The sequence below is a fragment of the Psammomys obesus genome, unplaced genomic scaffold, assembly GCF_907164565.1.
Source record: "Psammomys obesus unplaced genomic scaffold, mPsaObe1.curated_primary_1811, whole genome shotgun sequence".
Lineage (NCBI taxonomy): Eukaryota > Metazoa > Chordata > Mammalia > Rodentia > Muridae > Psammomys > Psammomys obesus.
Window position 1 is genome coordinate 3592721 of NW_026585685.1, and position 19090 is coordinate 3611810.

The window sequence follows — 19090 nt, forward strand, 5'->3', positions numbered from 1 at the left end:
TGTGTGTGTGTGTGTGTGTGTGTGTGTGTGTGTGTGTGTGTGTGTGTTTTATCTCTGGAGCATTAATTTGCCTACTCCCATGGTCTTGTTAACTCATCAACTAGATTCCAAAATCTCCACAGCCAGGGAAGTTACCATTTTCCCTGCATATGATAAGTTACTGGATGCAACATGTCAGAAAGGCCTGAAGCATGAGTGAGAGAGCATGTAGCATGTAGCTCGTTCAGGGAAAAGAGCGACCGGCTCCCATCACCACTCAGCACAAGACAGACCTGCAGGCACCTGGGTAATATCATCAGCCGCATTAGTCATGGTCTGCCCTGCTCCTTCCTCAGGGATGCAGAAAGAGGGTCAGGGCCATGGCTCATGGCTTTGCCTCCCTGAGCGTCAGGACTGAGTCCTCACCTACCATAGGTAACAGACCTACAGAGTCCCAGGAAAAGCCTTTCATACCTAAGGAATGCACTGTTAGGCCAGGTGGAAACTCGTGCTGCAAATACTAAAATGATGGTGGGTATTGAGCCATCCAATTAGGCTCCAGCACTCAAGCCACGCCCAGTTAAAAAGGGGGCCCACGAGCATATTGTGATTAAAACGTCGAGCCTGGGGGACGAGCCACTGGGGGGGGGGAGGAATGGCTCATCCAATAAAGTGCTTGCAGTGCACGCACGGCTTGAGGGCCCGAGTCTGGATTCCCAGAGCCCACGTAAAAAGCTGGGCATGAGGTACACACCTGTAACCCCAGCGCTGGGAGCCAGAGAGAACCAGATCCCCTCAGAACTCCCTGCTGGCCAGTCCAGTGAGCCGGCAAGCGCCAGGCTCAGTGACAGGACCCCGCCTCAAAGGTGAGGAGCAATAGAGGGCAACAAGCGACATGACTTCTGGTCTTCGTGCCGTCATATGCAAGTGCGCGCGCGTGTGCAATGACTCCGCCTAAACGCACAGGCAGGCCATGTTCTGGGTGCGTTTCTGTCACCACAGCCACTTGTATGTCCCTCTGCTGTGTCTTGCCCGCTTTAGACGTTCCTCTCCGGCCCTTGCTACCTCCCAGGGGGCGCTGTCAAAGTCACAAGCCATGGCGACAGTAAGATGGGAGCTGTGATTGCCAAGATCATCAGTCCTACTCGGACAGCTGGGCCTAGCCCAGCTTAGGGCACCCCATCCCTGCCACCCCCATCCCGTCCCCAGGGGCTCGCCGTCTCAAACAGACAGGCCCAGACCTACATGTTGGAAACAGACAGCGGAAGAAATGAAAGCTAGCCAGACTGTGCTGCGGTGTATGCAGTATGTACCCAGTGGAACCAAGCAGTTGTTTATCCTCAAATAGGCTTGTTTCCAGTGCGGAGGGGGTTCTCGCATTGGGAGGAGGGAGGGGCTGGCCATCCCAGATAGTGCCATCCGAGTTCCAGACGCTCTGCTCTCTGGTGAGTTTGGCTCGCTCAGCAGACTGTCACTAGTATTACTTTATTTTTCTATGGGGAGGGAAACCAAGAATGTGAGGCGACTGAGGATTGCTCACACAGGTACATTGAAAAAGTTAGTCCCTGTTCCCAGTGGCACCTCAGATCAGTGACCACAGAGACTGTCCAGGCCAACACTTAGAGAACAATAGTAGAAATTCCAGCTGGGTGTCTCCGGTGACCCTGAACAGTTATGTGGGTGATACCTGGACACTAGGGACTGACAGGAAGTTTCCCTGGCTCTCAGAAGGTCCAGATTTACCAAGAAAGTAGAACTCTGGCACTGTTCTTGACACCCTAATAGAGGGAACACATAGCACATGACTGCCGGGGTCGGGGGAAGCTAAAGAACCCGACTCCACCATTGCCAGCCTATTCCGGTTCCTGAAAGTCCCTGGGTTTTTGAAGAATATGAACACCATCCATGCAAATGCTAAAACCAGAAGGACATGGTGACTTGTATTTCAGAAACTAACAGCCAGGGAGGCTGGGGAGCTGAGAATCGGCCCCAGTTCAGGGTCTCCATAACGCATACTCACCCGCATTCCTAATCTATGTTCCTGGCCCCTTCCAAAGGTCCTATCACCCACATTCCTAATCTGTGTTCCTGGTCCCTTCCAAAGGTCTTAAAATGCCTAAAGAAGTCAGCCATCCTACAGTCAGAATTCAGTCTGGAGATGAGGAAACCACAGAGAAGGAGTCCCAGAGAATGCTGGGAGAGCCAAGAAAGTAATTTCTAAGTGTCAACCTGGAGGTAGCTATTGGCACCTCATGCCAAGGGACTGTGATCTAGATATGGCCTATTTAGTTCCACGCCCCTGATAATCAACAAGTCTTTTCTTGTGGAGATGGGTCATTTGGCTCTGTAGACCATCCCGGGATGTTTTGCAAGAATGTGAAAAGTAATGATGGTGTCTCTGCTCATAGGAGTGACCTTTTCAGCACATTTGACTGAAGAGAAGATATCTGGGACTCAGGGAAAATGGTCAGAAAAGAGGCAGCATAGCACCAGTGAAGACCAAGCTCCAAGATGGCCATCTCCTCAAGGGAAGCCCCCAGTTCCTCCCCTTGGGTGACCCAGGCAAGGAAGTTTCCATCAAGACAGAGCCTGACTCAACCTCTCCCAAGCAAACCAGACACCAGCCACCAAACTGCCAGCACAAGAGTTTCCATAATGAGACGCTTCCAGGAAAGCCCCATAAAACCTTTACTGTAAATTCAATAAACTGGTTCTGAACATGGGTGGGGGGGGGGGGGCCTGGAGCGCCACCACCTCTACCATCCCCTCTCTTGTCACACACAGAAGACAAAAAGTCAGGCCCACCCTTCTCCCGCTGCCAAGGTCTCTCTGTTCCCCCAGGTCATCTCAACACGCTCCCCACCCAACCAGCACAACCGCCAGACCAAGCCGGGCACGTAGACACTTCTGCTGCTGCTGCCACTGCCATGGCCAGGGGAAAAGCCAAACCCTCACGTCCTTCCAGCCCACCAATGCTCAGTATCCCATCCCCAGGCTGTCAGTTCAAAGAACATTAGCCACTTGGTTCGGAAAAAAGAAATGTAGCCCCAAACCATTCAACCCGAACCAAGAAGTATTCCCTCTGTTCTGGTCGAACACCTCCCTTCATTCAGTCTTCCTAGACCATTTACTACGACCCACACTCCAAATTACACACACACACATACACACACACACAGCCCATCTGCACATTTCAGTCTTTCACCCCAACCCCAGTCTCCCTCTGCCGTCCCAAGACTGAGCCTGCGAAGTGTTCAATGTCAGCACCCTAGCCTGGACTGGGTGTGTGAAGACACAGGGGAAGAGCAGGCCTGGGCCTTCCAGAGTTGACATCTGGCTGACTCCACCCAGGCAAGGTGAGCATCTGGAAAGATCATGGCAGACCTTGTGCTGGGGAATAAGGTGGATGGATTGTGTGGAAGGGAATGGTTTTACCAGCACAGGCTAGGAAATCAGGATTTGACCTGCCAGCCAGCAAAGCCCTCCAAAACTTTCAGAGCAGCTGGTGCTGAACCAGCAGAGCTGCTCATCCAACTCAGCACTCACACCGTTGAGATGAGAAAAGTGCTGCTTGAAGAGGTGACTCGACCCTCACAGGTCACCCAGCCTCTCTGCTGCGGACACCAGTAAGCCTGCCGCGGCCTGGGCACCGCTCTGCTAAGGGCTGGGTTCTAGGGGATCAAGTGAGTTTTAAATAAAAACTGTGTATCACACCACCCAAGGGTAGAAAGAGGGAGGGGGGAGGAGAGCAGGAGGGAGGGAGGGAAGAAGAGGGAGAGGGGAAGGAGGGGAGAACCGAGGGGCCTGGGTGAGCACCTGGGATGTTCAGCCAGGTGTCCTGACTTGTGCATTGCTGCAGACAGGCTTGTGAGGCAGCCTCCAGGAGGCTGGGACTTCAGCAAGACTCCAGCAGGTTCCACATGCCTGACCCTATCGGGAACTGGAAAAAAAAAAAAGAAACTTTGCTCCTTGGGGGGTAGAGTTTCACATTCCTTCCCTTCCTCTCTGCTGGAGGACCACAGAGTCCTCAGCGGCAAAGCAAGCCTGTCTAGAAGACACCCCACCCCCACTTAGATTGTGGGCATTTTCCAGATTTTTTTTTTTCTTTTAAAAACTGCTTTTTTGGGGAAACTATTTCCCTCCAGCTCTGGCCCAAGGACAAGCGAGTCAGCATTCACAGTTGGAGAGCCCAGAGGGCAGCCAGGCTTCTGCCTGCAGGCTTGAAGGGCACCGATCTGCCTGTACTTTTCCATGAATAGGGGGGAGGGGTCAGCCCGAGATTGGTTTTTCCCAGGAAGGCTGCCTGGTGGCCTGGCATTCTGGGGATTTTTCCAGCCAGATCCAGGGAAGTTACTGGAACCTGTGGAGCTCTGGCCAGGGTCCCTGATAGGTGTACAAGGACAGGCGACACTGATCTCACTGTGCCCCTGAGGGTCCCGCTCTCTAGGCCAGCTTCCTCTCCTGGAGGGAGCTGCATAGGAGGTCTTCATTCTGTGTCTCAAGCTTTTGGCAACCAGCTCTCAAGTACTTGCCCATTATCTGCCGATCATAAATAGACTGAGCACTGGGACCGGCCAGCCTCTTCTCTGGCCTCTGGTCATCCTTTGTGGTTGGGTCCAGCTCAGTCACAGAGCCACACGGAGAAAGTAAACTTCCGCCCCCACCCAGAACAGGATGTTAGATGGCACAGAAGAAAGAGGTGGCATTGGCAGTATGAAAAGGCAGCTGACCTCGTGGAATTCGCCTCCGACATCTTGGGTGGCTCTATCACCTTCTAGCTTCTGAGCCTCCTCCGCAAGCTACTCTACATGCCCACAAGGATGATGATCAATATGATGCGGCTGGGGACAGAGCTGGCAGTTTATCGTGATTACGAGCAGCCGGGGTCACCAGGCCTCCTCCCGACTTGTGAAGGAAAAAGGGAAGGTACCTAGAGGAGGCACCAAAGGACCAATCCCCAACCTGTGGGCTGCACGGGAGAGCTGCCCTTGGATGACAAGGGGAAAAGAGGCGCTAGCATGGATCTGCTCCTGGAGATCTCAGGGAAACTGGAAGCTCTGGGCAGGCCACTTGGGGCTCAGAAGCAGTCCTCCAAGAGACAACCTAAACCCGTGCCCTGGTTAGCACCCAGCTTCCTGCTGGGCTGATTGGCTGGAACAACCATCCACTTTCCACCCTCCTTCCCACCAGCGCCCACCTCTTCCTGCAAAACCTTGGGATAAAACCATCACAGGAGACAACGTTTCCTTAGGTTGACTAGACAATGCAGGCAGTGTGCTCTGTCCAAGTATGCTATTAAACATAAATACTGGTTAATGACTGCAAGGCCGTAGTCCAGGTTGCTGGTGATGCTCTTGAACGTCCAGCTGGAGGAGGTTAAAACATATGCATTCTCCCTGGTGCTTCTCTGCATTTTCCAGGTGAGCAGCTGTAGCTTTTATAATCGTAAACTCTGATAATTTTTAAGTTCTCCACTGGCCTCTTGGCATACACATTGCGTCGTGTCTTCTGATGACATGTCTTCAGTTGCCCCTCACGACACATAGAATAAAATCTCAACTGCTTTCCAGACATGGGGAGGTTCCAGACCCTCCCCCCAGCTGCGTGCCATCTTTCTGGACATCACCCTGCAGCTTCTGCCCCAAAGTCACCCTCTTGGTACAGACCACAGTGCCCAACCTTTCCAGCTGTGTGACCTTGGAGAGGCTTCTTAACGTCTCTGAGCCTCGGTGGCCGAGGCTGAAAGAAAGAAGAGCTCACAACAGGAGATGATTGTGAGGACTATCTTCATCACTATTGCTTCTCCCCCTTCCGCAGAGCACAAATGTCAGCTCACTCTCACCTAGCAGATCTCTTCCCCATCTAGGTTCCAGTTCCTTCCTCACTCAGAAGGACCTTCTGGCCACCAGCCCTGGACTCAGTCCATTCCATTTTCTCATAACATCTTCTCCCTTTCCTCTGGCCTGCTTATCAGAAGGTCTAACCACACGCTGACATGGAGACTAGTTTTGCCTCGTGCCTGCCTCTCCGCCAGGCCTAAGCTCCTTGACAGCGGTTATCCTGGCAGCTCTGCCAGCCTCTAAATAATCTGGGCTCAGTTAGCAAAGCCTGGCAGACAATAGGTGCTGGGAGAGATGTTGACTAGAAGAAACAAAGTGTCCTCGGCTTCCCGGATGACTGTTCAATGTTTACAGCCCTGCTTAGGAACTGAAGCGCTGGCTGATTAAGCTGTTACAGCACGCCATTAAAGCCACTGCTACGCTGTTCCCTTTCCTTCTCTGTTTTCAAGGTTTATTCACTTTTAGCTTATGTGTCTGAGGGTTTTGCCCGAATGTGTGTCTGTATACCACGTTCATGCCGGGTGCCCTCAGAGGCCAGAAGAGGGCATTTGATCCCCTAAAACTGGAGTCTCAGACCATCACCAGCTACCTAGTGGGTGCTCAGAATCACATCTTTTCCTCTGGAAAAGCAACCAGCCCTTACTGCTGAGCTATCTCCCCAGTCCCCTACATGGTTTCTTAACCTCACAATCATTTTTGTTTGATTTTTGTGGTTGTTGTTTCAGACAATGTCTCATAGAGTTAAGGTTGGCCTTGACTTTTAATCCTCCTGCCTCCAGTTCTCAAGGGTTGGATCCTAGGAATGTGCCAGCACACCCAGCTTTAACCTAACCATGTTAGGCCAGAAAGAAAAGAAGAAAGATTCTGGAAGCATATTGGGATCACATACCCAAAGGAAGGGCAGGAGCAGAGAACTCCTTCCTGCTTCTCTCTGAAGGCTGCTTCACCGTCTCCCACCAACAGCTGTCTCCTGTGGATGTTACCTGATGGCCAACACACTCAAAACTGATGTTTCCATTATTATTGTTGAATTGCTGAATTCTTCATTTAATTTTGTTGTTCTTCTTATAGATACATAGATACTTATAATATTCCTAGTGTATTGATCTGTCACTAAAAAATGTCCTTTTCTCTAATAATACTTTTTGCCTTAAAGCCTGTTTTATCTGACGTTGACATACTATTCTGGCTTTCTTTTGTTTACTATAAAGTAAATCCTTCGCTGTCCTTTTTCTTAAAATGTATCTATGTCATTGAATCTAATATTTCTCTTTTTTTTAAGAGATTTGGATGTGTTTCTTATTTGCTTGCTAGTCTCTGCCTTCATTGGTGTTTCAATCCATTCCAGCCTCATTCAATTCCTGATATGGTAAATCTCACACCGACCCTGTCACTATTCATTGTCTTTCTTCTATTCTGTTATTTCTCTGTTCCTCCATTGCTGACAGCTTTAGTGTCAAGTAGACATTTTCTCTCTAATTATGAGTGTGGGTTCCCTGTACCTGGTGTTGTGTTTCATAAAGGCAGTTTCCTCCAAGCATCTTCGTTCATGGTAAAGCTATCAGCGGTTTGACTATTGCTTCAAGCCAGGCATGACCTGCGTGCTTGAAATCCTAACACTGAAGAGGCTGAAGCAGGAGGCTTAGGGGTTCATACTCAGCTTCAGTGAGCTTAAGGCCAGCCTGGGCTAGAGGAGACCCTGTCTCAAAAAATAAAAATAAAATGACCATTGGTTTGCAAGTTCTCTTTTAAAAGACAGACAGAAAAAGAGAAAAGGTACAAACAGAAATCTGCGAATGCTGTCTTTTCTCTTCGCCAGTATAGCTGCTTTTCACAATGAAAGCATTCTTCTCCATGTGAAGGCAAGACACTACCTTTCCTTTGAGCCCAATTGAGCCCTTGTTAGTATTTCTTACAGGATGAGTTTTACACTAAGTCATTTTTCGTTAATGTGTTTTTTTTTTATCTTGGTGTTTTAAGTTCTTGTTACTTTTTTAAACAATTCTGCACTTAATATATAAACAAACTCTTGACAGCCTGAGTCTCTCAGCCTTTTGTCACCTCACAGTCATCTGAGGTCAGCGATTCCTGATGTTTTCAGCTGTTACTCTTAGGCAGGCGCTCCCGAGTGAGCTGGGCTTTGTTGCCATTTTCTATGTTCTTTCTTTGTGGTTGACTTTTCAGCATTGTAATTGTGACTGGAACCCTTTGAACTGATCCTGCTTGAGTTCTTTGTGTTTCTTTTACATTCCTTTAAAAAAAAAAAAAAAAAAAAAAAAACCATTTTTTTTCCTAATTCTTAATTCTCCTCTGAGCATTATTACCAGTATGTTGGTATGCTTAACTAAGACACACAAATCTCTGAGGCTCTACTTATTTATTTGTATGCCAGAAAAAAAATGGGTAATTTAAACTCACCTGTCTGCCTGCCTGACTATCTCTGTTTATTTTGACACAAGATTTCACTGTGTAGCCCTGGCTGTCTTGGAACTCACTCTGTAGACCAGGCTGACCTAGAACTCACAGAGATCTGCCTGCCTCTGGCTCCTGAGTGCTGGGATTAAAGAAATACTCCTGCAATCCTGGCTCAACTAACCTGTCTTTGAGTTTCTGTCTGCTCAAATCTAATTTGAGTCAAAGTGACCCGGACTTGACAGTTTCGACTTAGCTAGCTTAGGAGTTAGCTAATAATTAGACAGAATTCCTTTAGAAGTCATTTTTATTTAAATATAATATTTGTGTTAAAATTTTGAGAATTTCATGTGAGCATACAGTGTATTTGATCATATCCACCCCTCTGCTCCCTAACTCCTCCCAGATCTAACCCCATTTCCCCACACACACCCCAACTTCAAATCTTCCTGTTTTGTTTTTATTTTATTTATTTATTTTGATGGGTGTTTTGTTTGCACATATGTCTGTTTACCATGTGTGTACCATGGAGGCCAGAGAAGTCATTGGATGCCCTGCTATTGAATTCACAGACAGTTGTGAGCTGTCACGTGGGTGCTGGGAATTGAACCTGGGTCCTCTGTCTCTCTAACCCCTTTCTAACATAGTTTGTGCTGCTCATATACTCACGGTTGTGGGGCCATCCACTGGTGCTGGATGGATCTACAAGGTGCCATACCCTTAAACTGACTGACTGTAGTCTCCAAGAAGCCACCAACTTAGAGACTTCTTTAAATGCCCTGGAGTAATGCCTCCTATCCTTTGCCACACACGCCAACCAAGAGCTCTGGGACATCTTCAGTATGCGGATAGCGTACAACTCTGTCTTCACCTTTATTCCCCGGGGCACCATCTCAGCACCAGTTGGAGGTGAGAGGCCACGGCCTTCTTGGGACTTTCCTGGGTATGTGCATATCCCACACCTGTGGAGCCACAAGACCACATGATAGCTCGGCAGAGTTCCCTGGTGACATCTCATTCACAGACTTCCGGCCAGCTTCTTACCCTAGAGGAATCTCTTTCCCCCATAAGAGGGTCTCAGTGAGGGATCATCTACACTGGGTTGGCCTGTGGACCTGTCTGGGAGGCCACCTTAATGAAGTTAGTTGGTGTGAAAGACTGAACCCCACTGTGAGCAACACCCTTCCCTAGGCAAGGAATCCGGAACGGTGGAAGAGTGGAGCAACTGTGCTCAACACCAGCGAGCAAGCAGGTGGGTGTGCACGAACTCTTGTCCCACTGCTCTCGACTGGATGTGGTGCGACCAGCTGTTTAAGTTCCTGGTGCCTTGGCTTCTGCGCTACTGTGGGTTATGAACTGGAACTGTAAAATCTTTTTTTCCGCTATCTTGATTTTTATTAGGGTAATTTATCACAGCAACAGAACTGAAACTAAAAACCCGGAACTACCATGGAGTTAAAACAAAGAGGCTTGTGAGTGGGACAAATGAACACAGCCCAGAACTTGTTTTCCTTGTCACGAGTCAGCCATTTTTCTCTAGACTGTTAATCGACAGAATTCTGAAAACCTCAATTACTTACATCCGTTTTTGTCAAAGTTCCGGTTTCTTTAAAAGAAATGGGTTTTCTCCATCATTCCTCGAGTGTGTGCCCTGTGAGTGTGAGGTTGTGTCTCCCCTGTATGGGTGTGTGGAGGTGTGTCTCCCTTGTAAGGGTGTGAAATTGTATCTCCCCTGTAAAGGTCTGAAGGTGTGTGCCTTGTGGGGGGGGGGGAGAAGGTGCGTCTATCCTGGAAGGGAGGGATGGTGCCGTGTCTGCTATAAAGGTGTGAAGGTGTGTCCCTCCTCATAAGGGTGTGAAGGTGTGTCTCCCCAGCAATGGGGAGGTGTGACTCCCTGCAAGGGGGTGAAGGTGGATCTCCCCTGTGTCTTGCAGATCTGCTCTATTGAAGAACAGAGCTTTTTAGCTGTTTTAGGGGCGCACACCTTTGATCTCAGCACCGAGGAGGCAGAGACAGAGAGATCTCTGTGAGTCCCAGGCCACCCAGGGTGACATAGTGAGACCCTGGCACAGGATGGGGGTTAGTTCTTAAACTATCAAGGTCATTAAAATCTTAACAATCATTGTCAAGTTGGTTCTTGACTAATAGATTATACGTTAACAAATAAAAAGTCCACGAAGTTTTTAAAAAGCAATGCACCATCTTGGCTGCAATTAAAGGGGAGAAACAGCACAAAATAAGACAAATTTGGCACCATGCAGACAGTAAGGCTGGAAAGCCACTCCACTGAAAACACAACAGATATTTTGTATATAAAAAGAAAAATCAAGAATCCAAGTACTGAAGGAAGTGACTCTAAAACAACTTTCTGAGAAAACTGATACCAAACCTTCTAACAGCTAAGAACCTGGGTAAATTTCAGAATAACGGCAGCCCGGTGACTCCTGTGTGTGTTTGCACACTCAGCCTGTGCACTGACAGTTCTAGAGCTTGTGTCCTCCCCCTGGGAAATCTGCACAATCAATTCCCTCCTTCCTTCCTATCCTTCTCCAGTGTCGCCTTGAGGAGCCATGCTCTCAGTGTTCCTCTTGAGCGACCATCACCGTGCTCTCCCTCACCCCCTTCTGCAGCTTCCTTTCGAGCATGATGGCCTACTGTCCGTCTCTCAGGAGAACGTGAGTCAGCTCGAGGACTGGTGTTTGTATTTTCTTGGTCACTGTTATATTCCGAGCACCTGGAAGATTATCCAGTGCACAGTAAGGTTTAATCCATTTTCGTGGAATAATACTCAACTGTCTAGATCTTCCCAGTCTCTGTTGTAACGGCCTGTGACTGTTGCCAAGTGAACAAACACGTCAATCCGCCGCTCTCTAACTGCTTTGCTTGACTGTTTGATACTTAGGTGAACACCTCTCTGTATTTTCTCATCGCACATGTCTCGGAAGCCCCTCCCGTATCGACTCTTTTACGGGAATTATGAGAGCTCTGCATGTGTAACATGAACTGATCTTTTGCAAGCAGTATACAGCCCAGATACCTTCTCTCAGTGTGTCACGAATCTTCAAGCTGTCTAATAAATACTTTTACTTTAATACGATTGGTGTTTTTTGTAAATTTTTCTTGTGTCTTGAAAGTATTCCCTTGCCGGGCATCAATGCTGTGTGTATTGAGGAGGGGTCCTTTATGTAAGTTATTTTTTAATGAAAATATGTTAAGCTCACTTTGTTGACCACAAAGGGATCAATATGTTAAATTAAAGGTATTATAAACAACCCTGGGCCCCTCTCCTGCAACTCAAGCCCACCTACTCTTAGACGGGGGAGGGGAGGGAGAGGCTCACTTTCATGTAGCCCCTCCCCCCTCCTGCCCTCTAGCACCTGGATAAGAGATCCTATCATTAATCCCCTCTAAAGCTGTCAGGTGGACAAGGGGTGGGAGGAAAGCCCAAGGGAGGGGGCTGCTGTTGAGAAATACCAACCAACAGGAAGACCCCTCCCCTGTCAGGAGAATGCGAACAAGTCCCAGCAGAGGACTTGGGGGATTGCAATCATAGCCAAGAGGATGGTGGTAATGGGGGAGGGGAGAGGCAAGGCAGAAACAGAGAAGATGGCCCTTTTGAAGAAAGGGTCACCCTCACATATGGGTCCCATGGGAGCATTAGACTAAGGCGACCTCGTGCCTCTGAGAAAAGAGCTTTCGCTGCCATCTCCCTTCTGTATCGTCTCCCAGGAATGAGGGGAGAGGGGGGGAAGGGCTAGAGGGATGAGAGGCAATGTGAGGGGCTGGCAGCTGGCTGGAGTCAAGAGCCTTGGCTCATGTGTGTGTGTGTGTGTGTGTGTGTGTGTGTGTGTGTGTGTGTGTCCCTCTCTCTCTTTCGCTCTCCTCTCTCTCCCTCCTCTATCTTTTCTTTCTGGAAAAAAAGGAATTTGAAAACGCTAAACCATTAATAGCAGAAGGTGCCCCGCCCGTCTTGCTGAGATTGGCCAGGCTATCCCGTGCACAACTCGCTGGGGTATCTGAGCCTTGAGTGCCATCCTTCAACCCAACCCCGGAAGGGAATGTTTCAGTGACTCTCATTTGAAGTACTGACACTTCGCCTCCAGTGAACACTTGCCTTTGAAACCTCCTGTCATCTTCAGTGAGAACAGAAGCTGCTGCGAGAGGCGCTTTTCATGAGCCTTCTTCCAGCTCAGGCGTCCACCTCTGCCAGACAGGGAGCTTGGAGCTGAGGACTGGAAGGAGAGCCAGCAGGCCTCACGCTGGTCCCGGCTCTGCCTTTAAATAGCTTGGTGGGCCTGGCTGAATCCTTTACCTCTTAGCATGACCAGAAGCTGGTGATGAAGCACAAGCCACCAGTGGGAAACATTGTGCAGTGACAGGGCCAGGCCCAGCCTCATCCTAGTAGCTAAGAGACACAGGTCGTCTGGAGAGACAGAGACTCAGACCAATCTCTGCACATGCTCCTAGCTGAGTCCCTAACTCCCAGGCAGAGTTTGAGGTCTCAGGAGAATGACCCAGGGACTGGACAGCCAGCTGTTTGTACTCCAGCCGGAGCAGAGGCAATGCACCCTGGGAGACAGAGTCCCAAGCAGCACCCATGGGGATAAGGAAGGCCCTGAATCACACAAATGGGGAAGAAGCCCAAGGGACAGTGAGTGCTTGCAACGGAGAGGGAAGTGGGCAGTGATTTTTGTTCTCAGGAAAGAAACTTTGGGGAGCCTGTGGCTGCTAAAACTTTCAGAACGTGGGAACCTGAAAGGCAGGAAAACAGGAAACCCAGACATAAGAAGGGAGCCTGAGCTGAAGATGTAGATCCTGCCCACGGCAACGGTTCTCAACCCTCCTTATGCTCCAACCCTTCAATACAGTTCTTTATGTTGGAGTGTCCCCAGCCATAAAATGATTTCGTAACTGTAATTTTGCTTTTGTTATGAATCGTAATGTAAATATCTGTGTTTTCTGATGCTCTTTAAGAGAACCCCCCTTGGGTCGAGACCCACATGTTGAGAACCACTATCCTAAGGGCTGCCCAAACCTTGTGAAGTGTATCCGAAGCCTAGAACCACCCCCTAGGACAGTTCAGTCATGTAAACAAGAAGATGGCTCAGCATCTGAGGCCCATTTGCAACCCATGGGAGCCAGGAGGCTGATGAAACCCTTCTTCTTCCTCAGCTCTGACGGGACTCCACGCTGACAGGGCACCTAAGGGGGAACAACTCCCACCCTGATACGAAGCCCCCATGCTGCCCGCTCGGAGGAAGCCAAGGAGGCTGGGAGGTGCACCCATAACCACCTATGTTCTCAGAAACCAGAAAGCTTTGTTTGCAGAACCGCGCTGAGCGCTTCACAAGCCGACTGCCTTAACGCATAAACAGCAGCGTGAAGTGGCACAGCCTGGGGATCCTGCAGGGACCCGCTCACGTGGACAGTCCCTTTCAGGTAGAGAGAGATAGGAGAAACATGGGGTCCTGGTTCTTGAGAGACCTGTGACCTGCCAAGCCCATGCAAAGCTTCTCACTGACAGCAGAGGGCGCCAATACCTGGTTAACCGCCTGGACGCATTAAACCCGGCCCGGCCCGGCGCAGAGGAACCTGCCAAAGAAAGTCAGGAAAAGACACTTTGGAAAGAACTGAAAACCAAACTCACCGGTAATGGAGGGCTCTCAGGCCCAGGGTTAGTGGACGTTTCGGCCCAGATTACAGACCCCCGAGTTAAGCAAATGTCACCTGGGGAAATCCACGCCTTTAGGATAACTGTTCCCAGACTCTCACACTCGCCCCACAAGACAAGTGCAACCTATTTCCTCTTTCTTTCAGCGGAACCTGAGCTCATCCGGTCAGGGCCACGCCAAACCCAGCAGAGGCAAACACCTCTGGGAGGAAGTGAAGGGAGATGCGCTGGCTTCTTCTTACTGCTCGCGGCTAACACATCTCCTATTCCAATTCCAACCATCCGGCTTTCTCCTATTAGTGCAGTAGGTGGAACTGTTCTCCCTAGAAGTGAAAAGTCCAGGAGGTCTCTCTGTGCTCCCATTTCCTTCTCTGTGAAAGGAATATAAATATAAACACATTCGATGACAGAGAAGAAATCTGAAACCAAAACGGCACGCAGGGGAAGGAGGCCAGGAGAAACCCGAGGGAGCACCGGCTTTGAAGTTCATGCTTTAAATTCAGCTCTTAGCCCTGCAGCCTATGAGCTGTGTGACCTTGAACGCCTCCTTTAACCTTTCCTGGCCAAAGTGTCCTTTGTCAGATGAGGAGCGGAAGGATGAATGAGATGACGTCATACCCGAGTGTGGCTTTTAGTGGCGGCTCAGAGGTGACAAGCACTACATCAGAACCCCTTACCACATGAAATGATAGACCGAGGCACTCCAGTAATTGGAGTGCCCGCAAATGGCCAGGCCTTATAATGAATTTCAAAAGCCATAAAACGGTGATAAATATTTCCCAGATCTTATGCCCCATTCGCAATTGTCTGATTGCTTTGATAGTCATATATCTTTGCATTTTTTACCAGCATTTTTTTATCAGCAGGACTCATTGCCATTCTGAAGACGAAGAAGGTTAAGATTCAGGGAGATTAAGTGAATTAGCCAAAGTCTGCCCACTCAGGAAAAGAACCATGAAAAAAAAAATGGCTCTTCATAGCTCTAGTTCCTACCTTCAAAGATATAATAATACTATCATGAGATGGGTCTCAATAGAAGAGTACAGTCAAGTCATACAGGATGAAATCAAACAAGGGCACAGCAGGCCACGGAAGGGAAAGTATGTTCGCTAGAACCATGATTGCATGTTTGATCAAGTCTTCGCTGTCCACTACAGACAAAAGCCCTAAAGAGAACAGATGACACTGAGAACTCGTCATGAGAGAAAAAGACTGGGAACACAGGTGGACAGCTCAGGTGAGATGTGAACCTTTGAAATGCATCTACTCCAGCAAGATGTTTTGTGCAAGCCCAGTGCTATGTCAAACACAAGCGTACAGTCACGGAAAAAAACACACAGCTCCTACCTCTGTGCACCTTGTCAGCCAGCAAGGCAGATAATTCACACAGAGAAACACACAGTCGGCCTTCAGTGTCCATGGGGCATCAGTTCCAGGATCCCTACAGACACCAAGTCTGCGGGTCCCCGAGTCTCCCGGGTAAGATGGCACGCTGTTTCCATAACGCACACACCCTCCCAGACACTTCAAATCACCTTCAGATTAGTCGCACTACCTAATACACTGTGAGTACTGTATAGATGTTTACTGTTCTTTTCGGGGGGTAGTGAGAGTAATGACATAGAAAGAAAGTATGTCTGTTCAGTACGGACACAGGTTGTTGTTCAAATGTTCTTGATGCATTGTTGATTGAATCCACGGGTGTGAAATCAATGCACACAGGAAGAGGACTATAATTGCAAAGTGAGATGAGGGTTAGGGGAGAGATGTATCAGGGAAGCTTGGCCAGTAGCTGGGAAGAGTGCTTGAAGGCCTACGCGAGGGACACTGCAGGCACAGTGGTAAGGCAGTGTCCAAGGAAAGGCGAATGGGCAAGGGTCTCAGGAGACGTGGAGACGGGTGGTGGAAGGTGGGCTGGAGAGATCACTGGTGACCAGACCACTTTGGGCCTGGCAGGCTGTAGTTGGGTTCTGAGTCTTAGTCAAAATTCATATGCTGAAACCTGGGCAGTGTGAGGATAGTGAGACATGGAGTCCTGGAGTGCTTGGGAGGTGGGCGGGCCACGAATGAGGCTCCCTTGGCAACATGGCCAGCACCCTCATAAAGGACCTCAGGAAGTAGCTCATTCCTCCCACCATGCAAGGCCACAGCTAGGAGTGCCACCTCGAGGCAGGAGCCTCACTAGTCACCAAATCAACTGGCATTTAATCTTGCTCTTTCTCTAGAAGCCTTTAGAGCAATGGTTCTCAACCTTCCTAGTGCTACAACCCTTTAAATACAGTTCCTTTCATTGTGGTGACCCCAAACCACGAAATTATTTTATTGCTACTTCATAACTATGACTTTGCTACAGTTATTAATTGTAATATAAATATCTGATGTGCAGGATATCTGATAGGTGACCCCTATAAAAGGGTCGTTCAATCCCCCCGAAGGGGTCACGACCCACATGTTGAGAACGGTTGCTCTAGAATTACAAGAAACGGCTGTCATTGTTTGCAAGCTCTCTGGTTCATGGTAGTGTGTTGGCCTTCAATGCCATTAAAGAGCCTTAGTGGGAATGAAGCCTAGAAAAGAACTGAAAAAAGAGAATTGGAGGCAGCTTGTTTGGAGCTCTTTGGTTATAAGCAACAGTAACAGAATCTGGTTGGCTTCAGTATAAAGCTACTATGTTGGAAAAAGACAGTTCCCATCAAAAAAAAAAAAAAAAAGGACTTTAAAAGGGCAGGGGCAAAGACTATGCCATAGACAGGCAGACAGGAAGGTCCTTCTCTTGAAAGAATGAATGGTTCCATTGCCCTCCAATCCACAGTCCCCCCAAGTTCTCCAGGGGCAGATCTGAAGTCACAGGGCTTGGCTTGCATGCTCACTTCACTGTGGCCAGATAACACCTTTATCCTGACAGTTTCTCAATAAAACAGCTTACAAGAGAGAAAGTCTCAGAGAAGCTGGGTGACAGTCCCAAAGAAGATAGAGGAATCCTGGACAAAAACTACTTCATCAGGAGCTTGAGGTATGGCTCTGTGGTAGAATGTTTGTGTGCTAGCCTCCCCATCACTCTGACTTCCACCTCAGCACAGCAAGGAAAAAATAGGCCATCAGATGTCTGCTGCAGATTCTAAAGAAAAGGCTATTGGGTCATCGGGTTCGAATGAAAGTTTCCAGAGATCTTGCTGAGGAAGTTACCTCTTTCCATCAGCAACTTGTCAAGGGGAGAAGCCATCTGGAAGTTTGGAGGAGAAAGAAGCTTCCAGATGGCACCTTAAATGAGGTCACACATCATCAAAGCTCTTCCCCAGGCTTTATTCCTCTGACTCATCTTTAGCTTTCAAAGAGAGAGAAACCGCCATGGAGTACACAAGCCACCAAACATGGTAAGAAACGGCAGGAGAAACCCAACAGGAATCCCACCATGTCATCAAAGCTACAGACACACCCATTTGTCCAAGGATGAAGGCTGACCCAGAAGCGTTCCTTTCCTGAGTGAGAGTGAAGATATCTCTGCTGGCTGTAGATGAGATTCTGGGTGTGCAGGACAACTTGCCAGGGAAACCCAATTGTGGGGTCTACAAATGAGCCCAAAGGAAGGAAGTCCCCCACCCAGATGAGAACCATGTCTTTTCAGAAGCTCTATCCGTTGGTATGGAATAGCAATTTCCTTCCTGAATTGGCAAGCTTTGCCCAAAATGTGCTAATTCAACGTGTAATTCTCCCAAGAAGAACATTTGAACAGGGGTTGCAATGTCTTAAGAAACCCACAATGCTTCAAAGAAAGCAGACATTGCAAAAGCTCTGAATAAAAATATTGCACGGGAGCTGGGCATCCAGACAGATGAGATAGAGCATCGCCATCTGCCTCCTGGCTGATGTGCTCATTCCTCGGAGTACAGCTCAGGTGCCTTTCTGCAGGTCTGAGGCACCAGCTTAACAGTGTCTGGAAAGCATCCTCTTCACTTTCGTGGAGACTTCCTTCACTGCCTTTAAATGAAAACTTTTTGGTACAGTAAGTATCTGGCTCTAAAGATAGAGGAAATTGCAAGATGTAATGTGTCAAATATTCAAGACATCATTGCCAAAGATCAAGAGATGTCTGTTTTTCAGAGCACCTGTCATTTACAAACATGTCACTCCCATGTGAAGCAAACTGATGACTATACAATGAGAACTGAGCAAACACGGGCTGGGAGATGCTTCCGTGGGTAAGCGTGCCTGCTGTGCAAGCATGAGGATGAAAGGCCAAGTCTCTAGAGCCCACGTAAAACTCCGGACCTACTCATATATGTCTGTAACCCCAGTCAGGGTCAGGGTGGGCAAAGACAGGAAGATTACTCAGGTCTGCTGGCCGCCAGCCTGGCTCCAAACTCAGTAAGAGACCCTGCCTCCGGGGAATAAAGTGGAGAGTGATTGAGCAGGGCTCCCGACATCTCGTCTGGTCTCCACATGGGCATGGGCACGCGGCTACATATATATATGTGTGCGTATACCCACAAATATACAAGTTTAAAGGAGAAAGAACTGAGTCTATGTTAAGAACAAGTGAGGGAAAGGCTGTACAGACCGCTTAAAGTGAACCCTCTCACCGTGGGACAGTAACCCCCCCCAGCTGATGACTTTGTCCTATCGTGATGCCATCTCTGTGACAGTTTCCTGAATATTGACTGACTCAGCTATCTTAATTTTTTTTTTACTTTGCCTCATCAAAATCAATATTATTATTGTTCGAATATTTCCTGTGTACAGTACCACAAACAGCTAACTAATAAACTGCAGCTTGATCTTCATGTACCAACAAATCTTGCTGCCCGCACTCATGTCTGCAGGCAGAAGTTTCAGGACACCAAGGTTTCTAAATCCGCACCCGTGGGTCTGCGAAGATGACCCAGGGTTCCATTCCCAGCGCCCCCATGGCAGCTCACAATCATCGAAACTCTAGTTCCGGGGATCCAACACCCTGTGCGAGGGTCCCAGGGCACCAGGCATGCATGCGGTGTGCTTACATACATGTAGGCAAAACCCTCATTGGCATAAGAGAAAGAAAGAAAGAAAGAAAGAAAGGAGGGAGGGAGGGAGGGAGGGAGGGAGGGAGGGAGGGAGGAAGGAAGGAAGGAAGGAAGGAAGGAAGGAAGGAAGGAAGGAAGGAAGGAAGGAAGGAAGGAAGGAAGGAAGGAAGGAAGGAAGGAAAATCTGC